Source organism: Balaenoptera acutorostrata, chromosome 12 (assembly GCF_949987535.1).
Source record: "Balaenoptera acutorostrata chromosome 12, mBalAcu1.1, whole genome shotgun sequence".
Lineage (NCBI taxonomy): Eukaryota > Metazoa > Chordata > Mammalia > Artiodactyla > Balaenopteridae > Balaenoptera > Balaenoptera acutorostrata.
This window is the reverse complement of record NC_080075.1, coordinates 55,231,346-55,240,231: the sequence shown is the minus strand read 5'-3', so window position 1 is coordinate 55,240,231 and position 8,886 is coordinate 55,231,346. Positions and strand designations below refer to the sequence as shown.

The following is an 8,886-nucleotide window of genomic DNA, read 5'->3' as shown; positions in this document are numbered from 1 at the left end:
TGTATGAAGGCAGCTGTAACATAAAGATAGAGGGAAGTCCTGGCAGATGAAAGGAAAGAAAATCACTCCAGTTGAAAGGATCAGGGCCATCTTTTCTTCGAGAATAAGAGGAAAGGATGAGAAGGTGTTGAGCAGGGTGGGGAGGCCGAGGGGCATGGGGGAGCGGGCTGGGGGAGATTGACGCGAAGAGCTGGGCAACAACTTCAGGAGGTTCTTGCAGGTTTCCCTGTTTTTCTGGGTCGGGGGGGGGGATCTTTATAGCACATATCACCCCTGAATTATTTTTTTCCTTAAGAAATATAGCTTATTTATTTTTTTAATTAATTTTTATTGAAGTATAGTTGCTTTACAATGTTGTGTTAGTTTCTGCTGTACAGCAAAGTGAATCAGCTATACATATACATATATCCCCTCTTTTTTGGATTTCCTTCCCGTTTAGGTCACCACAGTGCACTAAGTAGAGTTCCCTGTGCTATACAGTATGTTCTCATTAGTTATCTATTTTATATATAATATCAATACTGTGTATGTGTCAATCCCAATCTCCCGATTCCTCCCACCACCCCCTCTTACCCCCTTGGTATCCATACATTTGTTCTCTACATCTGTGTCTTTATTTCTGCTTTGCAAATAAGATCATCTGTACCATTTTTCTAGATTCTACAAATATGCGTTAATATATTTGTTTTTCTCTTTCTGACTTACTTCACTCTGTACGACATTCTCTAGGTCCATCCACATCTCTACAAATGACCCAATTTCGTTCCTCTTTATGGCTGAGTAATATTCCATTGTATATAGTACCACATCTTTATCCATTCCTCTGTTGATGGACATTTAGGTTGCTTTCATGTCCTGGCTATTGTAAATAGTGCTGCTATGAACACTGGGGTATCACCCCTGAATTATTTATTTGCTAATTTACTCATATATACTTTGTCTCACCCTACTCAGGAACTTTGTCCGTTTTGTTCACCACTATATCCTGAGCACCTCAAAAAATGCCTGGCACATTGTAAAATGCTTAGTAAATACTGGGCTAATGAATAAATGGCCCAGGTGAGGCAGTGGCTGTAGAAGTTGAGACAAAAGGGCATTTAGTAAATATAATCAGCATGACAAAGTTCAAAGGGGTAGGGAAGTGTTACAGCAGTGAAGGAGTAGCCTGGAGGACTGCTCGCAGATTCTGGTTTGCTTAAGTGAATGAATGGTAATGTTATCAAAGAAGATAAAGAACAGATGGGAAGGAGCAGGTTTGTGGTCTTCTTAGTACAGTATTTGAGTGCTGATTTGGATATGTCAAGATTAGATTCAAGTGGAGATATCCAAAAGCACTTAGGTATGCAGATCAGGATCTCATTAAAGGTACACTCAGCCATCAAAATGGTTAGACCACCTAGCGTGCAGTAGAATGACTATGCACCAACTGAGGATCAGATCCTGGGACTCTCTTAAAAAGCCAACACAGAACCGATTTATAAAGGTTAACTGAAGAGAAATACAATCTGAGGGTTTATGGTCTTAGGTAAACTGGGGTGAGGGGTACATTGGGGAGGAGAGAAAGGATGTAGTCCATAGAATCAACTGCAAAAGAGATCATATAAGAACGAAAAAGTGATCCTTGAACTCGATCATATGGATGTCACTGGTAGCCTTAAGAGAAGCACTTTCAGTGGGTTAGTAAGGAGTATAATTTAGTCTGTACTGGAAGCATGAATTGAAATAAGGATGAGAACTAGACAGGGTCTCATAGTCAACTTTGTTCTGTCTGGAGGCGTTGTAATACGATCAGGGGTATGTCTAACACAGAAGTGGCGGGTAAGTTTGTGAATGACGACAAGGCTTCTATAAGGCCAGATGGCCTGCCCTGGCGTCGGCACAATGCCTCAACTACGCTTTTATTCTTTCAGCCATTTCTAGGGCGGGGGCCCTTCCATACAAAGTGCAAGCAAAAAGTGGGAGACACTCCTCCATCTGATCATTGAGTCACGTTTGTGACAGCTGGGAGTGGGGATGGGAATGCTTGAATTAAAGTGCCCTGGTTCCCGTGGATCTTGGAATTTAGTAACAGGGAGGCTCCTTGCTGAAGGGAGTTGGGAGACTCATTCACATTTTCCGACCGGGCACTCACGCCCTCCATTCAACATTTTTCCTTTCCTTTTCCCTGACAGACTTGAAACCAGGGACAAAGCTTTCCTGCTTCTCCCACCTCAAGGTTGACCTTCCGCCCCCAAGCCCACCTCTGGACCTTCTCCGACCACGTGACCCTCTTCAGCCCCCGTGACTCGCCGCCGCCAACCCCTCCCCTCCGGCCGCAGCCCGCCTTATCCCGCCTCTCAAGCTCACGTGACCCCCTCTCTCCCACCTGACTGGCTCCTCCCTTTCCCCCGGGCCGGACCCGGCCGCCGTCGCAGCGGCCCGACTCCAAAATGGCAGCCGCGCACAGCGCGCACCCGAGCGGCCGGACCTCCCTGACTCCCGGGCCTCCCCGCTCTCGCTCCCTGCCTCCCTTCTTCGGCCTTCACCTACACGCCTTTGGATTGGCCGTTAGGAATCCCGCCCCTCCAGAGCCCCGCCTGCTATTGGTCACGGTAGGCTGCCCTTCAGAGAGGCGTGCCCCCTCCGTCCCCCGCCCCGGGAGGTATTTTCCATTCCGGTGGGGGTTGGGGGGAGGGGGGGAGGGGAAAAGGGTGAAGAGGGGGAGGTGGCCGGGGAAAGGGGTGGGGGCTTGGCGGGGGCATCCGGCGGAGCTGGGGTCCCCGGACTCCGTCCGGAGGAAGCGAGACTGCACCCGCTCGGGCAGTCGGAGGGAACGGGACGGGACCGGCGGGCGGGCGGGCTCGCCCTCTCGGTGACTGCGCCGTCCGGGCCCGTCCTGCCTGGCCGCAGGTGCCCCTGGATGAGGCCGCCCCGCGCGCCCCGACCGGTGAGTGTCCCCGGTGGCCCGGCCTTTGAGTGCTCCCCGGCCCCCGCACAGCCGTTAGCGGCCGCCTCTCCGGCCCCCGGTGCTCGCGCCCGGCGCAGTCCGCCTCCGGCCGGCGCCTCCACACCCCGGGCGGAGGCAGCGCCGGCCCTCTGGCCGAGAAGAGGACGACGGGCGGGGGACGGCGGACCCGGGCCGCGAGCCCCGTGCAGACCGTGCGGCGCGTAGTGGGAGCTTGCGCTCAGTGGGCTCTTGATGCATTTCGTTGAACTGTTTTTCTGGTTGGAGGAACGTAGGGCCCCTAAGAGGAAGGGGGTCGCTCCGGGCTAGCCGGAGGGCGTTCGTGATACGGGTCGTGGTGAATTGGGGGGGAGGTCACCGGAGACTGTGGGGCATTTGCGCGCGCTGCAGGGGAGGGGGCACCCGCCAAGTCACTTGGGGCTCTAAGGCTCCGATCCGGGGGTCCTCAAGGTCGACGAGAAGAGAGGTTCATCCGGAGATGAGAGAGGGAACTGGGGAGCTTGGATGGGGGAAGTGACTGGAGCACCTCCGGAGTTTAACCCGAGGTGGAAAGGGATGCGCAGGCGGGCGCTGGAAGACCCTCTGCAACTACTTGGGGTCCTCAGATTCTTTGGTGCTGGGATTTGGGGATTCAAGCAGCTGAAGCGAAGCGACTTTCTGGAGAGGGAGTTGCATTTTAAAAAGGATGCTCAGAAGCAGTTTAAGCACACAACTTGCTTGGTTCTGAACTTTGAGAGGCCGGGGTATTGGAGTCACGAGGTGATTTCTGACATTTTCTTTCGGCATTCCAACCAAAAGGTGGACCTTGGCAGTTATCTTTTATTTTAAAAGGTATGTATGCGTTCGATGGTGTTTTACCAGTTACTAGTTTTGCTGGAGATTCTCAAACTGCACCTTGAAATTCTTGTAGCAGCTTCTCCATCTGCTGAAGATCCTTTCTTCAGGTCTCCATCCATAGCAGTGGCTTACTTCCAATTTAACATTTAGACTGGACTGTATTATTACAGTTTGCTATTGGCATTTATTCTAGAAGATTAATAAGTATAATTCACATGCTTTCTTTCCCTTGCTTTTAACTGTTTCTTTACAAGGTCATGCAATTTTAACTTTTTTAAGTGTTGAACTGGGCAGATGTTGGTAAGCTAGCAGCTCTAGAAAGCAGTATGCAAATTTGGGAATCTTAATGTCAGATGCTTAGTTTAATTTTAATAATCTTGTATTTGCATAACGCCCTTGAGAGTTAAGAACATAGAAAATGCATACCAGGGTTGGTCCACAGAATCCACCTCTGTGGCAGCCCACGAGGTGCTTCATGTCACTGAGAAGAGGAAGCTAAGAATTGCACAGCTAGCTTTTTAATCTTTTCTTAATCATATATGTTATCTTACTAGTTCCTCACAATTTACAAAATAAAAGTTTTTTTTTTAAAGGGAGCACTTAAACATGTATGAGAAAATTTTGTAGATTGTATTTTCCCTTTGCTATAAAATGTAATTCATCAGAAAACATTTCTGCAAAAAGGTGTTAATATATTCAGTTGGCACCTTCTTAGTTATTGAATAAATAATGGATAATTAAATTTTTTCTCCCTATTGTCCTTGAATTTTACTATCCGTCTTTAGGGAGAATGTACTGGCACACAAAACAGTAGCCTAAAATATTGAAACCTAACACCTTTTAACATTATAATAGCTTTTACATTATGCACCTTCAGACTCATCTATGGCAAACCAGTGGTCAGGAAGGCTTTCTCCTATCACCTTTGTTTAGAATGGGCTGTTTTCTCCCATTGTAAAACTAAGGAAAAATAACGCTTAATGCCTGCAAAGTAGTGGTAATAACTAAACAGAATGAGAATGGGAAGCTTGGAAAAAAGATGTATGTGTATGAGTCACATTTCTTTTAGAGCTGGAAGAGTAGACCATGGATATGATTATGTTGCAGATCAGGAGACCGAGACCCAGACCAGTGGAAGGGACTAAAATGCTAGCTAGCGACGAGCCAGGATTGGTGGGCAGGTCTCTGAACTCTAGTCCAGGGTTTTTCTACTTTATGACATTCACATTGTTTATTTCTAAAGCATTCTAGTGCCAACTGTAAGTGGTTTTAGGATTATGGGTGATGTTCCCTTCTAAGGATAGAGAAGTTTGGGTTGACTAGTTTTATGCATGAGATGACATAAAACAAGATGAGCTTTTATTGCAAAGTTTAAAACAGTATGCTGCAGTGTTAGTGGAAGTGCTGATGTTCCCCTCTTATTGGGAAGAGACAAACTGTCATCTAGATTGAAGTATTATTGGATGAACTTCTTAGAGTAGGCTAGTGTGCTTTAACTTTTATGCTAAAAATTAATTGCTTAAAAATTTCTCAGAATTCAAAAGGCTCTAGTATTTTCAAGATAAATTATACAAAAATTATTATTTTAAGGAAGTGTGGGGGTTTTGTTACGTTAAAATGGGTTTTGGTACCTTTGCAAAGAGCAGTAGTAGAATTACATGATACTTACGAAAACATGATTTTGATCATAGTTGTAGTAAGGACTGGATTTGTATAATTAACATTATGATCCTTGGCAAGTTATTTAACCATTATGTACCTAGGTTTCCTCACATGTAAAGTGAGGTTAATAAAAGTACCCACCTCAGTAGGGTATTGGTGAGGATTAAAAGTGTTTCCTTAGCACAGAGAAAGGGTGCAACAAATACTAGATATTATTTGTAATGTTCATTAGGTATGTACAGGTACTTGTATGCTCATTTGTTTCCTTGCTGTTAACGAAGTCACTTTGTGGCTACAGAAAATTCCCAGATAAATACATGATCAGTATCTATCATATTTATTTTATAAATAACAGTCTGCTTTAAGGGGCACTTAGTGCAAATGATGCCCTCATTTATTATTTTTTTTAGTCCTTACTCTGCTCACCTTGGACCTTGAATTAGGTGTACCTATCAAGTTAGAGTGAAGGTGGCTGTTTTTCTGAATGTCATTGGGAGACCCTGTTGCAGTTTCATTATTCTAGAATTAAAATGTTAATAATTGATTTGCAGATATTCTACTGAAAATACAGTGAGTTCTGGAGTCCTACTGGTCAAACTTAGCTGAGGAAACCAGGGCTTTATAAGGTCTATTATTATTTGCAACCCCTTTCTCCCAATGGAACCTTGAGAAAATCATTGAGCCTTGTTTTCTGTTAAGTGAATATTTTGATGACTTCATTCATTAAACTGTTAGGTTTTAGTGATAAAATTTGCTTAGCTCCAATTTTGTAACGTTTCGTTCTTTTTGATTTGCTATAGTCCAGGCCTAGTTAGTCTCAAGAACATGTGGTTTAGCAAATGTGCTTTATGGTGACAGTGGTGGATTTCTTCTCCTGGATATTCTGGAGTTCTTCCTTATCAGGTTCTGCAGCTGATTTTATAGCAGCTCGTCTTCCATTTACAGTCCTCTTAACTTTTATTCTCCCGCATGTTTGTGGTCTTTCCTTCTCACAACATCTTTACCATCTGTACCTCCACGTAGCTTCTTACCAGCTGTCACACATGAGCTTACTTTTTTTTATACCTCTTTTTTTTTAACATTAATTTCAGTTATTTTTAAAATGTATATCACATAATATTTTAAAATTGCCCTTATTTTTAGAGTTTCATTGAATTGAGCCCATTTTACAGGTTTGAGATTAAAATCAGAAACAGGTTATAGCTCAAAAGCATCTTTATTATGCCAGTAGTTGATTTTTCCTATTTTGTTTTAGATCTCAGGCAGGCATTCTGTTGGTGGTACTTCAGATGATAAATACGTCCCTTTACTCTGAAGTAATGCTAACCAGCAGGGCTAAGAGAGTTACATGGAGCCATCAAAAGCTTCCAGTCATTTTTTTTTCTTTCATTGATACAGAATTTTAATGTTTGAGAGTGACCAGCTCCTAATCTTCTTCTGATAAATTGTTTTAATAAAGATTATGAAATTATTACAATTTGTTGGCCATTTTTGGCCTCATGACATGCTTTTAGGAAGTTTGCAGAACTTAGACATGCAGATCTTTTCTTCACGTCTATTGCATAATCTAATTACGTGAATAAAATATTTAGTTAAATATGGTTTCAAAAGATACCGTAAATACCGTGCTATAATAAAAAACAACCAACCGTTGCTCAGTTTTTCATTAAGTTGATTTTCTTTATATATTTAAAAATAATAAACACATATATATGGAGTCTAAAAAAAAATGGTTCTGAAAAACCTAGGGGCAGGACAGGAATAAAGACGCAGATGTAGAGAATGGACTTGAGGACACGGGGAGGGGGAAGGGTAAGCTGGGACAAAGTGAGAGAGTGGCATGGACATATATACACTACCAAATGTAAAATAGATAGCTAGTGGGAAGCAGCTCCATAGCACAGGGAGATCAGCTCGGTGCTTTGTGACCACCTAGAGGGGTGGGATAGGGAGGGTGGGAGGGAGGGAGATGCAAGAGGGAGGAGATATGGGGATATATGTATATGTATAGCTGATTCACTTTGTTATAAAGCAGAAAGTAACACACCATTGTAAAGCAATTATACTCCAATAAAGATGTTAAAAAAATAATTATGGCTTATGAATTGCCTGTTAGTCATATTGAAAATTCATGGATACATGGACTGAGTAGATACAGCCCATGCAAACTACTTTCTTAGCTTCAATGTAGATGTTAGAGAGTGAGAGTTAGAGATGTTAGAGAGTGAGATAGTCTAAATTATATTTAGAGGCTGAGTTGTGACCCAGGAAGGGGATCCAGAAGTCATGGAGATAACTTCCTTGAAGGCATTTATTGTAGTTACTGGCTGGCTACAAAGTCCGAGGAAGAACATGTTGAGTGTTGTGGGACATGGTTCTGAAAACAAGAGTGATGTTGTACGTGAAAATAATTATAAAAGGGGTTACCATTTTTTGACTGTTATGTTCCAGGCCAAGTGATTTGCAATCATTCTTTGATTTAATTCTCTTAACAGTTCTGAAAGGTGGGTGGCATTATCCAGTTTTTTTTTTTTTTTAAAGTATATCTTTTTTTTTTTTTAATTTATTTATTATTTATTTATTTATGTCTGTGTTGGTCTTCGTTTCTGTGCGAGGGCTTTCTCTAGTTGCGGCTAGTGGGGGCCACTCTTCATCGCGGGGCGCGGGCCTCTCATTATCGTGGGCTCTCTTTTTGCGGAGCACAGGCTCCAGATGCGCAGGCTCAGCAATTGTGGCTCACGGGCCCAGTTGCTCTGCGGTATGTGGGATCTTCCCAGACCAGGGCTCGAACCCGTGTCCCCTGCATTGGCAGGCAGATTCTCAACCACTGCACCACCAGGGAAGCCCCTATCCAGTTTTATCAAAGAGGAAATTTGATTCAGGGAGGTTAAGTGACTTTCCCAAGTTGGCCAATATGTGGTACGATTGGGACTAAGGCCCTGGTCTTTTGATTGTTAACCCTAAACATTTCCGGGATATTAGAAGGCAGCTCTTAAAACTTGTAATTGTTTAGAGTTTATGAAATGTCATTTTACTTCTTTGCTGTGGCAACTTTGGATGTCATTACCACAAGAGGTAGTATCTAGATATTTTGAGAGGATTTAGAGACATTCCTTAAATTCTTGATTGTTAAGGAAATCTAGGGATGTTTTGGTGTACAGTCTTATCTGCAGTGCTGGCTGCCCATAAAATGTTTCTCCTGTTGCCTTTGTAAAATGCTGGATCATTAATGGGCATTAATAAGGGTAACATTAACAAAGAAAATAGTTTTTGGTGGAAAAGACTACAGAGTAGGCGTCCAGAGACCTGGGTTCTTCTAGTGGTCTGAAAGACTGGTGTGAAAACATTAGGATAGCATTGAAACAGGCTTAACGTTCTTGCTCTGGGAGTACAGCCTGAGCTGTGTCTTAAGAGACGAGCAGGTGAGGAGAGGTTGTAGAGTT

At 43.5% G+C, this 8,886-nt stretch overlaps 1 protein-coding gene across 10 annotated transcripts in view; it reads left to right on the top strand.

Moving 5' to 3' along the window:
- The first annotated feature begins 2,181 nt into the window (after positions 1-2,181).
- The window catches only part of SOCS5 (suppressor of cytokine signaling 5), a 62,009-nt gene continuing 55,304 nt past the window's right edge, over positions 2,182-8,886 (top strand). For 7 of the 10 annotated variants that reach the window (XM_057558029.1, XM_057558039.1, XM_057558038.1 and 4 more), the window contains exon 1: positions 2,729-2,926. The gene's annotated coding sequence lies outside the window, so the exon portion shown is untranslated. Of the gene's footprint in view, positions 2,592-2,728; positions 2,927-2,950; positions 3,776-8,886 lie in introns of those variants that run through there. The other 3 variants (XM_057558034.1, XM_057558036.1, XM_057558033.1) reach the window with 2 other exon arrangements.